Here is a 22,003-nt window from a genome sequence, read left to right on the forward strand (position 1 = left end):
AAGCTGTCGATGATCAGATATTTACAAAAAATTAAACATCATCTTGTTGTTTGGATGTTAGGAAGTAGTCAAACCGTTAAATTGAAAGAGAAATTGAATTTCTTGGTAGCATTAGGATACAGCGTTTGACAGGAAAGAAGTAGCGCTCTCTATTTCACAGAGGACTGTTGTCTGTGTGCCCATCAAACAGATACAGTATCTCTCTGGTTTATTGTACACCGTATCATAAAATACCATTAAAGGGACTAGAATTTCAGAATCCGGAGAACACAATACAGTGTTTCCCCGAACCTGCACCACAAACACTTGCGATTGTTTACACCCCATACCACTACAGGAATTTCTCATTTTTACCATTGAAAATGATGAATATGTGGTATCTTTTTGCTTTATCAAATTACAAAACAACATCAGCCTTATCTTCAAACATCTCAGTTCATATCTTATCATTTTATCCAGTTGAATTCTGTTTTTGACAACATGATTTATTTTAAAGCATTAAATGACGGCCGACTTTTACAGTTCTTTCACAAAGTGCGATTTAAGGATGAATTAACAAAACCTAATATACAGAATAAAAAAGCAAAACTTGATATAGGGAATGAAAAAGCAAAACTTAAAATAGGGAATGTAAAAGCAAAACTTAATATAGGGAATGTACAGTGTAAAAGCAAAACTAAAAATAGGGAATGTAAAAGCAAAACTTAATATAGGGAATGAAATATTAAAAATTAATATACGGAATGAAATAGTAAAATAGAGAAAAACAATAGTAGAATATTACTTAATTTAAAAAAACACATTCTCTACGGCCCTGCAAATTTCTCATTATAAGTGACCCTTGAACTCACAATCAGAAGTGAAGGGTTAAAGGTAAATTGTCAAACACTAGCCACTGGCCTCCATTACAAATTGCTCACAAATATATTGGCCGCAGACAGCCCTCCTCATTCCAATCTCTGTCTGATCAGATGTCAGCTGATGACCACTTGAGCTGGTCATCCCAAACTACAACCCTATCACGGCTACAGACCTTGATCTTTATTAATACCTTTATGCAAAAGACAAACATACAGCTATATTTGTCACAAGCCTGCCGGACGCCACAAACTACAGGGATTTCTCCAAGACAATATGACAAGACAAATGGTGGGAGCTTAGGTGGTCCAATCTCATCAGGACAACGCCTCCTAGTGGTCACTGATGATAGATAGAGGGAGATAAATCAGGGGCTTACATCTACCCTCTCATGTCAGTCACCGGACTTAAAGGTGCTTTAGTGTGTGTGCACAACCTACAGCCATATGTACCTGTGCTTTATATACAGGAATGCAAAGGACTGTTTAAAGTGCATGACTTGTCTGGCCTAATATGGAATTGATTCTTTTCTCATATATAGATATAAGTGACAGCAGGAAAGACAACAGAAATCCTGGCTACTATCGCCTCTCATCTCCTAGGCTCAAATCCATCCCCAGACACAATCTATATCCAAATTGGAGAAAAAATGTGAAGCAAAATGTATTTCTCAGGGCGAATTGGGATCCGATAGAAAACCACAGAGCCATGTGGATAATTGCTACTTTCTCATTTATCTGTATCTGAACCTCATTGGATTTGTTTGAATGAATGTGTCACATCATTCACAAGTTTCATTAACCTTCTCAAGTACACCATATTCAACACTCAGGCCAATGGAAACCCAACTTTGCCCTCCATTATTCCTCAACAGCAGAAAATCTAAAACCATCATCAGGGGCCTATAACAGTATCCCTAAAGATCTACTCTTGTAAGAAAGTAAATTGATATTGAACAACAATGATTACCACATACATTTGACAACACTGAAAATCCCACAAAACCTCCAGTGCTGACCCCAGTCCCCATCACCAGCCCCTTTCACCTCGACACAGTCAGATCGATAAGACCTTTATCATCAGCAGACGACCTGCCTATTATAGGTGAACCAACCAAAACCACCTTCACTAGCACTTCCAAGATTTATGTTGGACAAAGCTGAAAGTCATATGGATAAAATGAGCCGAAATCTCCATGGAACGTCAAACATTGGTAATCTGAGAGATAAGTATTTCTTTTATCTACATGTGAAGATGGCCCAGTCCTCATCAATAATTCCCTCATAAGCCATAATAGATGTGGAATCGATGCGTGTTGACAGTCCCTATGTTTGTTGCTCAATGTTGTGAGGTGTTGGAGAACTTTTACATTGCCAAGTCTGTAGAGACCAAACATCCCGAGTTCGAGAGGAAATCCAAGATAGGCTATCAGGAAATAATTGTATGATCTGTTTACGAGGCTAGTAGTGGTACCCCATATATTGGACATCCAGACTTCCCCATTTCCAATCTATATGCCTATAAACTGTATTACTGCCACTTTTAATCCCCAGGATGGCCATTCTTGACCACATGGTGATCCTTAATCACAAGACATTGTGCCGTCCAGCATGGCCAGAGCAATTTGTTAGCAGTTTTTTATAGATGTGTGTTTTTGTTTTCATGAATATGGAACATACCTAATCCCCCGTTTTTATTGCTAAATCTGTTATACCACCATCCCAAGATATTGTCAGAACTGTCGCCATGGAGGCAAGGTAATAGGCTGAATGGCACTTGTTGTGGCCATTTTCTCTGGGAGGCATATGGTGGTATCATCAGGACATACAATACCAATATAGGGGTCTGAAGTGGTCAGTTATAGGTCAGTAATACCGACATTGGAACCATCCTTATTAACCATATATAGTGGATACATGACTCATGGTCCACAGAAAGGTTGTTATTGGTAGGCGTTGGGGCAGTATAGTCATTCTGGGAATGGCCAGAGTTGCATTGTGTTGACCAATTAGGACCATTCGATTGTATAATTACCTAAAGTGTATGTGTGAGGTGCATGTATGCAAAGGTGTATATGCTCTGCATGGATGCAATACACTGGTGTTTATATCCTCGCAATAACATTGAATCCTCAGTGACATCTCTCCAAAGCTGAACTGCTGAACAAAAAGTAAATTACTTATGCTATTCCACTGAACCAATATAATTATAACTTCTGAAAACACATAAAATTACTAATGCTATCCCACAGAAAACTTTCATCGAAGAAAAATAGCAAGATACTGACCACTCTGAATGACATTAGAGTAATAACACCAAGACTGACCATGAGCTTGTGAAATGTAACGAGAGTGAGGGTGCAGCTAGGGTGTCAGAGACATAGAGTGTGGATATTACATGTTATGTAAACAATGAAATAACTGACTAAAGATCAAATTCAGATCAAATTGGTATTTTATCTACAGTGATGCATTTGAACTGACATAAGTGGTGTAATTCAACTCCAAACCTAATGAAGCACAAACAGATGGTAACAGATACATGGATGTCAATGCTGCTGATGACGATCTTGTTGTAGATAATCTGAAGTATTACATACAAGTTTTGTCAGTACAATAATCAATAGGCATGGTCTCTTGATAGATTATAAATCATCACCAGTCTAAACTCTACACTCTTAAAAAAATAATTAATCCAAGTAAATTTGCAATTAAGTTAATTGTTTTATCTATAGGCCCCTATAACTCAGCTAGAAAGTCTGCTATCCCATAACAAACGTAACCAAATACACTGAACATCACTGTAGTATAGGAATTCCTTTATTGTGTTTACAAAGTTAATTATGCATGAAACCTGATTACAAATGAAGATGTAAAATGATAAAACAAGTCATATCCCGTCTGTTGACAATGTCAATTATGGCAAGTTTACAGAACATAATCAATGAATGTGAAGATCAAAGTCAGATGGGACGTGTCTGTTCATCAAGTGTGCCATCTTAGTATTCTGGCAGACCAAGATAGCAGTCACTCAATGGCAGGTTGAGTGGGCAACCACTGAAGTTGGTATGCTACAATAGTAACTACTGAAGTTGTTGTGCCACAATGGTAACCACTGAAGTTGGTATGCCACAATGGTAACCACTGAAGTTGGTGTGCCACAATGGTAACCACTGAAGTTGGTGTGCCACAATGGTAACCACTGAAGTTGGTATGCTACAATGGTAACCACTGAAGTTGGTGTGCCACAATGGTAACCACTGAAGTTGGTGTGCCACAATGGTAACCACTGAAGTTGGTGTGCCACAATGGTAACCACTGAAGTTGGTATGCTACAATGGTAACCACTGAAGTTGGTGTGCCACAATGGTAACTACTGAAGTTGGTATGCTACAATAGTAACTACTGAAGTTGGTGTGCCACAATGGTAACCACTGAAGTTGGTATGCTACAATGGTAACCACTGAAGTTGGTGTGCCACAATGGTAACCACTGAAGTTGGTGTGCCACAATGGTAACCACTGAAGTTGGTGTGCCACAATGGTAACCACTGAAGTTGGTATGCCACAATGGTAACCACTGAAGTTGGTATGCCACAATGGTAACCACTGAAGTTGGTGTGCCACAATGGTAACCACTGAAGTTGGTGTGCCACAATGGTAACCACTGAAGTTGGTATGCCACAATGGTAACCACTGAAGTTGGTGTGCCACAATGGTAACCACTGAAGTTGGTGTGCCACAATGGTTACAATGGTAACAACTGAAGTTGGTGTGCCACAATGGTAACTACCGAAGTTGGTGTGCCACAATGGTAACCACTGAAGTTGGTGTGCCACAATGGTAACTACTGAAGTTGGTGTGCCACAATGGTAACCACTGAAGTTGGAAGGCAAAAATAGCAGTGATATATAAATTGAAAGGTCAAGATAGCAGCCACTGAAGTATTAACACAGGATAGATGAAAAATTGCCTAAAAGTTTTCATAAGCAAGAAGAAGATGAATTATAGCCATATTTTATATCTCCACAGAATCTTTAGTTGTAGCTTCCTAAATATAAAATAACAGTAAGTTCTCTTTAAGCCTGTCGCCATGGGTTTCCTTTTCATTGCATTTTGGTTCTCACGTTTGTCATATCCTCTGAATGTGTCAAAACATTCACTTTTTTTAACACTTTTTTAATAATAATTGTGTATGTCTTAGACCATTACACTTTTTTAAAAGAAATTGTGTATGTCTGAGACCACAGGTGACAATTTCAGGTGCATGATTGCAGGTACCTGTGTAAAATCAAACTTATAATATGTTGTACAGTTAGTCAGTGCACAGGTGTATGTAACCCCAACAGTAATCAATTAACTTGTTATATGATCCATACACAGGTAAAGGACACCATAATTAAATTAAGTCAACTAGAATCACATACACGGTAAAAAAATGTCACAAAACACCTGAGCACAGTGATTAGCTCCACACTGAAGAGTGATCGAGGCATAATAATCGAGGGGTGTTGTTTTCAGGTGTGTTTATCTGGTCACGGTAAGCAGGTGAGAATACGTTAATCTGAGATAGTAATCTGGTCAGGAATAATAAGTTTTCTTACCCTTCAAAATGGAAGTTTTACAAGCCAAGAAGTCAATATTTCTACTGTTATCATTAGAATCTATGCCTCTCTGATAACGGGTGTGACAGTAGGTAACTCGTCATTCATACTTCCTGTTCTATCTCTACTATATCTCTAACACTTCCAACGACAGTCATCATACATAATACCCCTTCTACAGCACCTCAACCTAAGGGTTTTCATTCAAGGAAAAAAGTCCTTAATAAATTTTTCAAAAAGTTGTTTTCTATTTCTTGACTCCATCATGAGTTACATTGGATTACTAATTCTTGTTTGTCAAGGTCATATTTATCTTAAAAAATATCTGCATGGTGAGAAAGTTTGGATCCGTAATCCTGACAGTTATGACATACATTTCACAAATGAATTATATATGGTAGACCACTGGATGAGAAAGAACATTAACAATTATGTACCAAAGCTCATTAGTAAATATATACTGCAGCAGCAGATTTTATCCAGGTCAGAGTTACTCCGTTAGGCTTGTAAGTTTGTTACATGGTCATGACAATTAGTGGCATGGACATCCTCTTATTGGCTTCAGTAAAATGTAACACTGCTCAGCTACCATTGCCTCGGGTGGTTTCCAGGAATACTCATTCCTTAACTCTCGTTTCAATATGCAAAACCTGACAACGCATATTACCAGCATCTGATTGGTTTATCCAGCTCAATTGTAGTTTGAAAATGAATGTTCATTATTTAAGAATGGAATGATAACCCAGTGACTCAACCAGGTAATGCCAGTGATCACTTTTGTTTGTGAGATGATGAGTTGTGAGGTTGGATGTTGTCATTAAAATAAAAAGGTGATACCCAGACCTGTTTATTTCACACAGATCAGCATCACAGAGATGCTTTTCACTGATCAATGTCATTGGAAAGCTTTGATGCCAGGAAGATTTATGAGAACCTAGCTGTGCTCTGTCCACTGATGCAGAGCAGCCATTTGGGTTTTGTTGTCAAAGCTATCCATGGAAATGAAACAACAAGAAAAATTAACACTCTAATGATGTGTTTTTGGTCTCATCAACAAACTAAGGCAAACACACTAATGAATTTTGTCACACTATTTCTCCATATGCCAGACTAATGGTACATGCTAAATTAACGACTGCATGCAATTTTTACCACATTTAATTCACATTATCAGTTTTCTTTCCTTGTGAAACTAATATTGATTTTAAAAAATGCATTGGACGATAAAAGTTGAAGCAACAAATGACATTACCTATATACATCTAGGATTGAAGTGTATGTAGATTGATAGTAATTGTAGAGGTTTGTAGCGGAGGTGTGTCAGACATTCAAACCAAGCTAACAGCCAACAATAGTACCTATATCATTTACACTGCTGGGCAGGCACTTCACCCTCTCTCCTTAACTGATGTATAGTTATTTAATTAGCCCTTTCTACAGCTTTCAATATGCAAAAAGTAAATTAATTCTGTAAACCATACCTAGTTCAAACATGATAAAAGTGCAGGCTTTCAGGAGTTGTCAGACGGATGGGGCCGTGCATCGTCTGACACACACTCCAATCCTCCGTAATTGTCCCCCGTATCAACTGCAAGCAGATGCCATTATTTAGACCAAGTCTTCAAAAGAAAACGTTTAGCAAATTCTAAGTTTGAATTTGTCATTGTAGGCATATGATAGGTCTGAAAAGAACAGGCTTCAATTAAAATGTCAGTTTGTTTATTTTGCACATTTGATGGTTAAGGCCACATCTGTTGAAGGCTGCCACTGTGCCTTTGTGACACGAATGTACCTTTAGTCCATTTGTACCTGCATTGGGCATTCTCATGAATATTCATGAGGTTAGAATTTCAGCCAGCAGTATACCCAATAGCACAGACGAAGATGTTAAATATTAATGGTAACTGTGATTGTAAACGTAGCTATGGTGTTGGCTTCAAAGTCACCATTACATCATTATGTTATTTGCTGACATCAAAATGGCCCTGCCACTGGTAGGATTAACAAAGAAGTTTAAATTCAAGCCAGGTCAGTACACGTGAACTTATCTTAAATTTCTTGCTTGAGACACAGGATGTGCATTGATGCCAAAAGAGAAGGTACGTTAAGACTCGAATATGGCCCCAAAATTAATTCTCCAGTAAAGAACAATATATTTTGCCATATAACAGTTGAATACATTTGTTAACACATTACATCCCGAAAATATCCCGCATGTGCTAATTATGTTCACTATGACGTCATCAACATGCAGTTTCCCGCCATTTTTCACAAAAAACCTTGAAAAATCATACTTTTTGAGTGGTTTTCTCTAAAAATGAATGTGGCCGCCTTCGTGGAGCAGAAAGAGATTTTCACATGTTGTGTATCGTGTATTTACGCATATCCATGCAAAATATAAAGTTGCTCCAAGGTGGCGGCCAAATCCATTTCAAGCCTTTTCTAACCTAAAGATGATGAATTTCTAGCAAAATTTGGCGAGAAGAGGAAAATCATCAATTTGATGACGTCATAGGTGGAGCACATCGTGTACATGGTTATAAAAAGTTATGTTTTGATAAATGGCAAGTATGAGAGTATTTATTGATGTGAAATTGATGTGGATCAGAGTTAATATTTTTCGGCCTTAAAAATTAAGGCCAAATACTGGTCCAATCATATCTACTCCTTTGGTTTATGAACCAAGCAAGCACAGGTACACAAGATCAATAAAACCTTTAACTTTCTTTCACAAAACAAATGATGTAAAGTACACATGCTATACATGTAATATATTAAATAATAATTGAATTACTAAATTCAATGATTTTCAACAATCTGTTGCCCGCTGCCATATATTGTGAGAGTTTGTAACAGTATCAAAATGCAGCATAATCTATGAATGTTAATCATAATATATTAACAATATCTCTAACTCCTGTCAATCCTCCATGTCATTACATACGCTCTGTGAACACATCTCCAGGTCCAACAAATCAATGCCCAACCCTAGAGTCAACATGTACGATTGATGACCTGTGCGTTAAGACTGAAAGCAATACCATTGAACATCTTGTGTTTAGCCATTATTAGTATGACCAACAAAATTAATGATGATATCTCTGACAAACTGATGCACTAATCCCATCCATTGTTTCTGCTATCTTAGTAACCCTTTGTATCTGGCCGGCCTCCAATATCTACTCAGGAGAAACTTGTAGTCTGTCTATATAAGGCAATACACGCTTTGTGTTTTAGCGCCAGGCCTTCAACAGGCGGACAATGGACATGTCATCCACATATGGTGCAATTCATTTCCGTGGTAAATGATGGGAGACGGGATTATAACATGGTCAAGGTCATCCAATCAGTTCTGTGTATTACTGAGTGCTTAACAGACACAAAGCTCAAGGTCAGAAGGGTCAATGTGATGTATCAGGTGTATTATTTATTTCTTTATAGATATAAATCTCAGGGTCTAAAGAATCAATCTGATTTTGTTACAACTGTATACTTTTGATTTCTTACAGGCACAAGCCTCAAGATCTGAAAAGTCATACAAATAGATGTCTTGTAACAATGTATTTCAGATTTCTAAGACACGTACATCAAGGTATGAAGACTGACAAATAGATATATTGCCACATTGTATTTCTGATTTCTAAGACACATCAAGGTACGAGACTGAAAAATAATGTATTGCATCATTGTATTTTTGATTTCTTTACAAAGCACAAACCTCAAGGTCGAGGGGTCAAAGTGATATATTGTAACAGTACATAGACAATTTGATGAAACACTCCCCTAACTATTGATCAGCCAGACGTAATCCTTTTGAGGTGCAATGGGTCTGTAATCTTTGTCACCAGGGCAATGAAAACTAATGAAGTCTATTACCAGAAATAATGAATACACAAGAGGACAAGGCCATGTTTACAGGCTACATGGCTCCAGTAAGTCCTTAGCTGGCTCTGTAGGGGCCACAAACCACACAGAATAGCTAGAGAGAGCCAGAACATCAGGGGGAGAATCTGGGGTACTTAAACAAGTGTTACAGAACCAAGTCAATACCATCAATAGCAACAACTGTCAAACAGTTGGTGATCATCAAATGTAGATCACATAGACCGACTGGTGTGGGGTATATCTACTTCTCCTTAACTCATAAAGCAATGGTAATGAATAGGCTAAACAAGATCTATTCAAAATCTAATTCAACTCTGTTATATGGCTTTTACAGTGGTTTGTATACTCAGTCTATCAAGTCCTGAAAATAAGGAACATCTTTGAATGAGGTATATTCTACAACAGTTTCTACCACAATGGTTTTTATTTAAGTGAAGTGGTCAGCTGCTGAAACAGCTCAGCTCATTGACATCATCCTTCTGTACAGCTGATCTATACAGGCATGTTCTTAATGAATCTGCAGAAAACGGTGAACAGATGATTTGGTTAACATAAAAATCAATTAACCAAGGATAAAAAACTTCTATGGAGATAACAGAGACTAAAAGATAACTTCTGATATCTAGGTCTGAGGTGTAAATCATAAAAGATATTTTTATTAATTTTTTCTTGTTTAGGTTTTTAGCAAACACTGTTGAACAAGGTTAGTCTATTGATCTACTGGCTGCTGGCTCCAATGTTCACAGAATGGAATAAAGATACCAATTTACGTCAATTAATACTCAATTAAAATCAAATTTCCTCTAAAATGTATTCAAAGTCACACACATGGGAATATGTATCTATCATAAACACTATTTACCTATATACACCAACTCTATGTAGCAGCCACAGATCAATAGTAATAAATGTAGAATGGAAATGTGTGCTTCACACCCGATTAGCTAGACAAAGTCTTTACTGCGGGACTATATGGCCCCGTATGCGGCGGCAGTTTGATCCCCACCGAGCTCCGGCCAGCCTCTACAATCAGGGCCAGACCAATTATTTGTACAATTCATTAACAGTACTGTACATATTGACCACTGACGGTCAGCTGTGTTGTGTTCCAGCCCGCTTACCTGTAAAAGGCTCCTTGTTTAATGAGCTATTGATTTCACCAGAATACACAAACCAACATCAAAAACACCGACATGTCAATACCAAATCAGACCCACATTTTGATATATTCACGAAGAAATCAAGTGTCAGACAGATATTTTGATATATAAACAAATTTTAGCTGACGGAGATAGCCATGTAATGGAGGATAAGATCAACGGAAAGCTCTAACAAGGATGTACAGAGGAAATATAATCGCCTCCACTCAACAGGTCATAACTCTCATAGAAAGATATTGATTAATACAATCGTCCCATGTATGGTGCAGACTTGATCTAAGCTTAGAGTTATAGAAGTTCCAGAATCTCAACCTAACTGGTAGATTCGTTTTGCTTATATAATAGATCACCTTATGTAACTTTCTGTACTGCACACTTTTCCATTACTTTTTCCTGGTTTTTTTTTGTTATATCTCATGTAAATGGGGAAGTTTTATCTATATATAGCTATGAGATTCCAAAAATAAAAATCTTTGATGTTGCTGGTTTTATTGTGTAGTTTTATTGTTCCTATGGTCGTCCTGTTCCTTTTTGACATAACCCAACATCCTGTTCATTGGGTATACTGAATGAAAAAGAAATACCCGTATGTATGTACATCATTCAAGGGACAATTCAATGAGGCTTATTCTGTTACATAACCACAAAGCAAAATATGACATAAATATATTGTTCTATATATTCCTTATAACATGAAATTTTGACAAATTCTAAGATATTAAGTATTTTGATTAGCATCGTTGAAATTCCAAGTCGTTGATTAATACGTTTAAGCAGGTATAACATGTTAGCTGTTACCCATGATACCAAGCCAGAGTCGCGTACGTTAATCAAATGCATTACATAACCACTGAGGAGTTGATGAAATTATATTTAGATAAGACCTTGCACCTTATAACGTAAACACACTACTGTAAGTGCGATTTGAGTAGTTCTAGACGAATATTTCTTTACTACACTTGCAAGGGCCAGGGTTCAGCATACAAGACATCCAACCACTATGTGTAATGGCAGACAGTAAGCGAGTTTGAACATTTTGTGAACATACATTTCACTACAGTGGGCTTTTCTGGCATATCACAGTAAAACCAACCGATCTAATTTCCATTGATTAGAACTGGTTTGTTTCCAATATATATACAACTTTTAATGTACTCTTAGACTGAATTGTCCCTTTAAATCATCATATACAAGTATTTACCAAGAAACAAATGAAGGCCCAATGAAATTCAGTTCCACTACCCCGTGAAAACAGACATGTTCCAAGGATGAGATCAATTATTTGACAGTATTGATTAGAATCAATTAAGATAATAGGATCAAAGCAATATCAGTCTGGCTCTCCTTTCATCAATCAAGGACAGCATTCATTAGCTCCAACAGCAGGTCAAAGGTCAAGACTTTATATGTTACATTTCACAAGGCCATCAATTAGGTAAAACCAAATAAGCAAGAACAATTTTTTTTGCAAATTGAAAAAACAAAATCTTTCAATAATTGTGCCAGTAATTAATAACCATGTCTAAAGAGTATGAGACAATCAAAATTGAAATGAAAATAAGTGTAAAGGAATTTTTTTCACTTCATAATGAAGACATTTATTTATTTTCCCTCCCTGAACGCAGAGAGCTGTTTCTATAGTGATCGAGTGAAGGACTTCCATAGAACTACATCAATCACGGCCACTTATCCTTCATCACAATGACCAGTAAAACTATACAAAGAGTCCAACTAGGACATTCCAGGAACCAGCCTATTTCTGTGTCCAGCACGACCAACTAGGTCGTTAGAGGAAGCGCCCTATTTCCGTGTCCAGCGGAGTATAATGAAGAGCTCCAAGTCTGTTCTAATGAGCCACATTTATACACAAACTCAATCATGGCATTGAGTTAAATCTGTCCTTCATGATCCAGTCAGGCATCGTCAAACTCAGTTACATTTGTTATCAAATCACACACAATTTGCTAAGATAATTGATAAGAAAATTACCACATGTAAACATATTTAGATTCGATCCTGCACCACAAAGCTAGCACTGATGACTATCTGGTAAATGTTTTACCTGTAATTTTTTGCAATATTTCTAAACCGCTATCCAATTTTACAAAGTAATAACAAATCAAGGATGGAATGGAATTATACAAATACAGGGTGCTCTGGCTAAGAAAATATTGATATTATTGAATATAATCTACTGTACTTAGAACTTGTTCCATAGAAGAGTTATTGAGGCTGGGATTTAGGTACATCTCTATGAGAATTGCACATGTAAACTTGATCCCTCTGGATCTTCATGAACCATTTTTACAGTTAAGACCTTAGCAGGACTTCAAGTCTCAATAGAACATCTCCAACTATAACATTTCTTGTCAAAGTGTCAAATAACTTTGAAAACTAGGCGGACCAAGAAAATTTTTATTGATAGAATTTCGTTTTTTTTTTTTTTGCAATTTTACTTAAAATCGTGAAAAAATGAGATCCAGGAAATCATATGGCTATATGTTAAATTGATTTACTTGTTTAGAAAATATGTTTAACATTTAGGGAAATTTTATCCAAAAGCCTCATATGAGAAAGTGAAAAGTGTCTGAAATTCATCTCTAAAATATAAAAAAAGATAAGTGTATATTGCTCCTGTGAAGGTTTTCATTTTAATTGAATAGTCTAATTTCCCTTTTAAGCCCAGTGTATTTAACTATATCATTCCTGGTTGTAGCTGTAATGTACAACTGTAACTTAATATACAGATTTAGAAAAAAAAACCATAAAATTATTAATTACAGGCAATTAATTTCTCCGCCAAATATAAACGAGGTTGCATAATATACTGTGAATATGACACTGTCAAGGGCTTATCCAATTTAAACGATTCTTTATAATTAAACAAAAACTATTTAAAAACAACATTTAAATGTCTTTATCCTCCGGACAGAAGCTTTTCAATTTACCGGATAACTAGAAAAAAGGTAAAGTACATCGCCGGCAATACCTGTTTTTATCGTACAGGAAGTCTGAAATATTATACGAATAATTACTGTTAATCACAGACTAGATCGGGACCAGTAATTATATGAAATATAATATTCAATATCCACGACTGGGGAATTAGTGGTATATCATTACAACAGTGATACCCAGAATGTTTTATATACAGATAATGTATTGGCTACAGACTACACACACAAACATCAGGGCTAAAATAAATTGTGATCATGAAAAACAAATACCAGTAATATCTACTAATAGCTGAGCCACATGTTTATGGTTGATAGAATATATAGATAGGGCTGGGCGCCCGACAGCCAGCTGGGGGAGGGCTCCACAGCAGATCTGGGTAGTGGCCTTCTACAGAGTGACAGGTGTAATGTACTGTGTTACAGTAGTTCAATACTGACAAGGAGGGAGGTATTGCCTTAACGATCAGGTACAACTACCAAGGCCTATACCTGTATACATGTAAACAATAACTAGTATACAGTATTACAGTTTTCAGCAAGGATTCCTGTATTTCTAGTAATACAGCCAGGATTCCTGTTACATCTAGTATCCGCCAACATTGATATTTAGGAACTTGTCGAAGAATGTTTTGATATGTAAATTTGTAAAGTAGATGATGGTGTGGCATGGATTAGGTGGAATGTTATATTGAGGATGAAACTGGATATAGACAACAATTTTAGGCATCTCTTGTCCAGCATCATGTAGCACAGTGAACACTTTACCAGGATTTTACACAGGTAAGGACGGAGCATTTTACAGGTGTTATCTGAAACTGTAACATTGTAATAAATCTACAGATATGCAGTAAAGCATGTAAAATATTTGTGATAGGCTTCTGTGGAATGTTAATATAAAAGTTATACAGAACATTTATCACAGGTCAGCCTCACATCTATAACACAAACCATGAATCATACATGTAAAGGGGGCACGTGGAAATGTAACTATACATCATGTGTATCTGAACGGGAGACAAAGTCGTTAGAATACCTACGTAAATATATACTGTATGTACAGGTATATTTGTTGTCATATATACATTGTATTGTGTAACACAAGATGACCGAGCAGTTTTCTTTCTAACCTTTTCTAATATTTTTCTTAAACAAATAAAAAGATGACTGCAGAAGACATCATTTTTTTGGTACATGTAAATACATCCTGTACATCAGAACAAAACCCATTATAACATTCACTTTAACATATGATGTAGGCGTTACTTTTCTTGTGCAGTATTGGGATTACTTTTCACATATAATGCTGTCTAGGTTTTTTTTCTATATATAATAGGACAACAAAGGCTGATTTTTGACAGATCCATTTCCACAATGATTTCACATGAAAGATTTCTATGTTCCAAATCTTGTGTAAATATCCTTAGCAACCATAACAACAGGTGTGCACACCGGATAGGTAACACCTGACGAGGTATACACCTACAGCACTACCTGGGCCGGTAACGCTGATCAAAATACATCCTACCTTCTCCCCACCAACATTTGAGTTCAAAATATAAAACTGAAATTGTTCTACAGCCAATAATTAAGTCTACCAGCTCATAAGACGTAGATATTTGTAGTTCAACAGCAGGTAGAGACCGACCCAAAGACAGGTGTGATAATACAGGTACCCCCCTCCCCAAACCGTACCATATTAATATTACATAAGTAAGGACAGTAGCGCCCTACCTACACCACCTTATCCATCAAGCACCTGCTGATCACACATCAATGAACCTTTGTCCATTTCCTTATAAGGAAATATCAATATTATACGCCTTACATTCACCAAATACATTAACACTAACATCAAACACCCAAAAAATAATTTAAAGCAAACAGTTTAATTCATTTTCCACCACACTGCATTTAAGAAATAGCTCACAGAGTTAAAAGGAAGCCTTTTCAAAATGGATTTCGAAAGAGTAATAGAAAAACTGTAATTGTATTCGAGTCTGGACAGTTCCTGTAGGAGAGAGATAGTCATCTACACAAGGCTGTATGTGTCTCACCACAAACACCAATTGATTTCTATCATTGACAGCTTCTTCTAAAGATACTTTTCATAAAGGTTTGCATAAAAAAAATCAATTCTAAAGAAAAGAGATAATTTGATTTTTTTTCTGGTATCCAGCAACTCTTACAAAGAAAATTTTACGTAGGTACCCTCTCACCTTAATTAAAAAAACTATAGGTTGATAATACAGCTGTTCCACGTACACTAAACTTACAGACAAAATGTCCTATATATGTAATTTACTAAGTAACTTAATATTTAATTTGATTTAATTTTTACTGTTACAATTTTAGAAATACCATCAATTCCACAAGATAACATAATTAATGTTCCACATGAAAATTGACTGAAATACATGATATTATACAGGAATGCATGTTAGGATTGACATTGAAACAGGACATCTAGGTCTTCACTGAATAGTTCTCTGTGTGCATATCAACTTTCATATCTGGCTTTTAATCAAATTTAATATGCCTCTATATCATATTTAATATGATATCAGTAGTAATTTTAAAATCAGCTAATATGTTTTGGATCTCTTTTGAGAGTTAAAACATGATATGCAACCTTTGGATGCCAGAAACCTCAGGAATTTAACCCGACATTCTTATTGGTTTTCGAAACTGGCTCAAAACCAGTATTTATTGAGTAATTTAAAGTCACTTTAATTCATATTTTTTGAAATGTGATCTGCCAAGGCCTCAAACTATACCATGATGCTGAATTCATTTTTTTTCTCACATTATTTTCTACTAGCAATAAAAAAATTAAAAAAAAATAGATAAATAAATAAATTTCTAATCAATACACCAAAAGACAAAATACTGTACAATTGTTTTCATTCGAGGAGGATAACCTGTATAGCTTATTACTGTTAAGGATATGACAAGGAAAATAACCTGTATAGCTCATTACTGTTAAGGATATGACAAGAAAAATAACCTGTATAGCTTATTACTGTTAAGGATATGACAAGGAAAATAACCTGTATAGCTTATTACTGTTAAGGATATGACAAGGAAAATAACCTGTATAGCTTATTACTGTTAAGGATATGACAAGGAAAATAACCTGTATAGCTTATTACTGTTAAGGATATGACAAGGAAAATAACCTGTATAGCTTATTACTGTTAAGGATATGACATAGAAAATAACCTGTATAGCTTATTACTGTTAAGGATATGACAAGGAAAATAACCTGTATAACTTATTACTGTAAAGGATATGACAAGGAAAATAACATGTATAGCTTATTACTGTTAAGGATATGACAAGGAAATAATAACCTGTATAACTTATTACTGTAAAGGATATGACAAGGAAAATAACATGTATAACTTATTACTGTTAAGGATATGACAAGGAAAATAACCTGTATAGCTTATTACTGTAAAGGATATGACAAGGAAAATAACATGTATAACTTATTACTGTAAAGGATATGACAAGGAAAATAACCTGTATAGCTTATTACTGTTAAGGATATGACAAGGAAAATAACCTGTATAACTTATTACTGTAAAGGATATGACAAGGAAAATAAACTGTATAGCTTATTACTGTTAAGGATATGACAAGGAAAATAACCTGTATAGCTTATTACTGTTAAGGATATGACAAGGAAAATAACCTGTATAGCTTATTACTGTTAAGGATATGACAAGGAAAATAACCTGTATAGCTTATTACTGTTAAGGATATGACAAGGAAAATAACCTGTATAGCTTATTACTGTTAAGGATATGACAAGGAAAATAACCTGTATAACTTATTACTGTTAAGGATATGACAAGGAAAATAACCTGTATAGCTTATTACTGTTAAGGATATGACAAGGAAAATAACCTGTATAGCTTATTACTGTTAAGGATATGACAAGAAAATAACCTGTATAGCTTATTACTGTTAAGGATATGACAAGGAAAATAACCTGTATAGCTTATTACTGTTAAGGATATGACAAGGAAAATAACCTGTATAGCTTATTACTGTTAAGGATATGACAAGGAAAATAACCTGTATAGCTTATTACTGTTAAGGATATGACAAGGAAAATAACCTGTATAGCTTATTACTGTTAAGGATATGACAAGGAAAATAACATGTATAACTTATTACTGTAAAGGATATGACAAGGAAAATAAACTGTATAGCTTATTACTGTTAAGGATATGACAAGGAAAATAACATGTATAACTTATTACTGTTAAGGATATGACAAGGAAAATAACCTGTATAGCTTATTACTGTTAAGGATATGACAAGGAAAATAACCTGTATAGCTTATTACTGTTAAGGATATGACAAGGAAAATAACCTGTATAGCTTATTACTGTTAAGGATATGACAAGGAAAATAACCTGTATAGCTTATTACTGTTAAGGATATGACAAGGAAAATAACCTGTATAACTTATTACTGTTAAGGATATGACAAGGAAAATAACCTGTATAGCTTATTACTGTTAAGGATATGACAAGGAAAATAACATGTATAGCTTATTACTGTAAAGGATATGACAAGGAAAATAACCTGTATAGCTTATTACTGTTAAGGATATGACAAGGAAAATAACCTGTATAGCTTATTACTGTTAAGGATATGACAAGGAAAATAACCTGTATAGCTTATTACTGTTAAGGATATGACAAGGAAAATAACCTGTATAGCTTATTACTGTTAAGGATATGACAAGGAAAATACCTGTATAGCTTATTACTGTTAAGGATATGACAAGGAAAATAAACTGTATAGCTTATTACTGTTAAGGATATGACAAGGAAAATAACCTGTATAGCTTATTACTGTTAAGGATATGACAAGGAAAATAAACTGTATAGCTTATTACTGTTAAGGATATGACAAGGAAATAAACTGTATACTTATTACGTAAGGATATGAAAGGAAAATAACATGTATAACTTATTACTGTAAGGATATGACAAGGAAAATAACTGTTAGCTTATTACTGTTAAGGATATGACAAGGAAAATAACCTGTATAGCTTATTACTGTTAAGGATATGACAAGGAAAATAACTGTATAACTTATTACTGTAAGGATATGACAAGGAAAATAACCTGTTAGCTTATTACTGTTAAGGATATGACAAGGAAAATAAACTGTATAGCTTATTACTGTTAAGGATATGACAAGGAAAAATAACCTGTATAACTTATTACTGTTAAGGATATGACAAGGAAAATAACCTGTATAGCTTATTACTGTTAAGGATATGACAAGGAAAATAACCTGTATAGCTTATTACTGTTAAGGATATGACAAGGAAAATAACTGTATACTATATTACTGTAAAGGATATGACAAGGAAAATAACCTGTATAACTTATTACTGTTAAGGATATGACAAGGAAAATAACCTGTATAGCTTATTACTGTTAAGGATATGACAAGGAAAATAACCTGTATAGCTTATTACTGTTAAGATATGACAAGAAAATAACCTGTATAGCTTATTACTGTTAAGGATATGACAAGGAAAATAACCTGTATAGCTTATTACTGTTAAGGATATGACAAGGAAAATAACCTGTATAGCTTATTACTGTTAAGGATATGACAAGGAAAATAAACTGTATAAGCTTATTACTGTTAAGGATATGACAAGGAAAATAACCTGTATAGCTTATTACTGTTAAGGATATGACAAGGAAAATAACCTGTATAGCTTATTACTGTTAAGGATATGACAAGGAAAATAACCTGGTATAGCTTATTACTGTTAAGGATATGACAAGGAAAATAACCTGTATAGCTTATTACTGTTAAGGATATGACAAGGAAAATAACCTGTATAGCTTATTACTGTTAAGGATATGACAAGGAAAATAACATGTATAACTTATTACTGTAAAGGATATGACAAGAAAATAACCTGTATAGCTTATTACTGTTAAGGATATGACAAGGAAAATAACCTGTATAGCTTATTACTGTTAAGGATATGACAAGGAAAATAACCTGTATAGCTTATTACTGTTAAGGATATGACAAGGAAAATAACCTGTATAACTTATTACTGTTAAGGATATGACAAGGAAAATAACTGTATAGCTTATTACTGTTAAGGATATGACAAGGAAAATAACACTGTATAACTTATTACTGTTAAGGATATGACAAGGAAAATAACCTGTATAGCTTATTACTGTTAAGGATATGACAAGGAAAATAACCTGTATAGCTTATTACTGTTAAGGATATGACAAGGAAAATAACCTGTATAGCTTATTACTGTTAAGGATATGACAAGGAAAATAACCTGTATAACTTATTACTGTTAAGGATATGACAAGGAAAATAAACTGTATAGCTTATTACTGTTAAGGATATGACAAGAAAAAATAACCTGTATAGCTTATTACTGTTAAGGATATGACAAGGAAAATAACCTGTATAGCTTATTACTGTTAAGGATATGACAAGGAAAATAACCTGTATAGCTTATTACTGTTAAGGATATGACAAGGAAAATAACATGTATAACTTATTACTGTAAAGGATATGACAAGGAAAATAACCTGTATAACTTATTACTGTTAAGGATATGACAAGGAAAATAACATGTATAACTTATTACTGTAAAGGATGACAAGAAAATAACCTGTATAGCTTATTACTGTTAAGGATATGACAAGGAAAATAACCTGTATAGCTTATTACTGTTAAGGATATGACAAGGAAAATAACCTGTATAACTTATTACTGTAAAGGATATGACAAGGAAAATAACCTGTATAGCTTATTACTGTTAGAAATTGACAAGGAAAATAACCTGTATAGCTTATTACTGTTAAGGATATGACAAGGAAAATAACCTGTATAGCTTAGACCATACCAAATTAATTTGTAGTTCTTAGGGAAAATTGAAAAAAAAAAAAAATGGAGCAAGCGAGCGAAATTTTTTTGTTTTTAAAAAAATTTGGAATCAAGGATTTGTAGGAGCAAATGGTTTCAAAGTTGAGCGAGCGATATTTTTTTCAAACCATGGAAGTAAATATTAATAAAGAAAACACTGATAAACATGGTTTGTGGATATCTTGATCGCTTGAATGTCATCTAATCCCATGTCCGATGCAGCATTCGTGATTTTACTCAAATTAATGTCAACAAGACGACTAAAAATATCAACAAAAGTTTCATCATTTTTGGCGTCAATGGCCGTGTTTGACATTAAACTTGTTGGGCCTCGCGGAACGGTAACAATCAAGACACTCATATTCGAAAACATAGTGCTGAGAGTGAAGATTACGAGAGTGAACAGATGAATGTCAACAACACGAAAAGATCCACAAACGATTCATTTTCGGCCGCGATCGCGATCAAATAGCATCAAGTATGCTAGGTCACTAGGGACGTTCATCACTCATCGTCCAAAAATTAAACGTTAAAAGTTCAAAAACATGTTGGTAAATATGTTTGTTTCCTCAGTTTTTGCTCCTTACCCGCCATTTTTTTGCAGTTAGTTCATCTATGTCAGACAAAACCTTTACTGTCTCGCTTTCCGCAATGTAATTCAAGTGCTACAAGCGCTGGTAAAGCACTAAATAAGTTGACCGACGGAAAAATAAATCCGGATATTTTTTGACATGCGGTCGCATTTTTTTAATATTTTTTTCTCGAACCCGAAAAATTACGTGCGTTGCTCCCGACGAACTACAAATAATTTGATGTGGCCTTATTACTGTTAGAAATTAACAAATGCAAGAACATCTGTGATTAATATCAAAGAGAAAATCACAAAATGTTCTCAACGTTAAATTAAAACATTTTAGGTCTATTGTCTTTATAGTTACAAATGGTTACAACAAGAAGCAGTTGATAGAGTATTAAGGATGGTAGAGTTTTGGATCCTTCTACCAGGACTATCTAGATTAAGCCACTTTATGTGACAGAGATAGATTACAAAAAAATTCTGTACTAAGTAACAACCCGTAGATTTATTCTGAAATTATTCAATTGTAAAATTAACATAAAGTGAAATTTTAAAACAGTATCAATTAAGTCATACATCATGTCTTTAACGTAGTTATGGCACAGCAGAAAAACTAATTAAAAACCAATTTAACCAAAAAACATGATAACAAAAAGATGTTACGAATTATAAAGTCAGCCATCATCAACATCAGTTACATAATGGTGAGTGTAACTGTTTGGTTGGCTGAACAGCTAAGTAATGATGTTTTAATGAATGACTTTGTGCTTTGTTCTAATATCACAATAGCTTTAATTACTACATTTTTTAATTACGTGATGATACACTCTCCCGTCACTAATTATACATGTTTTGGCATTTTAACATAAACAACTTTTCGAATGTACATGGAATTCAAGCCAAATAGAAGAAATATTTAAAAAAGAAACTTTAACAATGTACTGTATAAAATTCACTGTGATTTAAAATGCAATTTTATTTTTATATTTTTCAAGTTATTCAAGGTGAACATGTGCATCAAT

At 34.6% G+C, this 22,003-nt stretch overlaps 2 protein-coding genes across 3 annotated transcripts in view; one reads left to right on the forward strand and one right to left on the reverse strand.

Moving 5' to 3' along the window:
• The window catches only part of LOC138324244 (U3 small nucleolar RNA-associated protein 6 homolog), a 123,196-nt gene that overhangs the window by 42,592 nt on the left and 58,601 nt on the right, over window positions 1–22,003 (reverse strand). The gene's annotated exons all lie outside the window — the stretch shown is intronic.
• Window positions 13,905–22,003, forward strand: part of LOC138322774 (uncharacterized) — a 29,100-nt gene continuing 21,001 nt past the window's right edge. Inside the window, exon 1 of one of the 2 annotated variants that reach the window (XM_069266864.1) lies at window positions 13,905–13,929. The gene's annotated coding sequence lies outside the window, so the exon portion shown is untranslated. The other variant, XM_069266859.1, reaches the window with a different exon arrangement.

The sequence above is a fragment of the Argopecten irradians genome, chromosome 5 (assembly GCF_041381155.1).
Source record: "Argopecten irradians isolate NY chromosome 5, Ai_NY, whole genome shotgun sequence".
NCBI classification, from domain to species: Eukaryota; Metazoa; Mollusca; class Bivalvia; order Pectinida; family Pectinidae; genus Argopecten; species Argopecten irradians.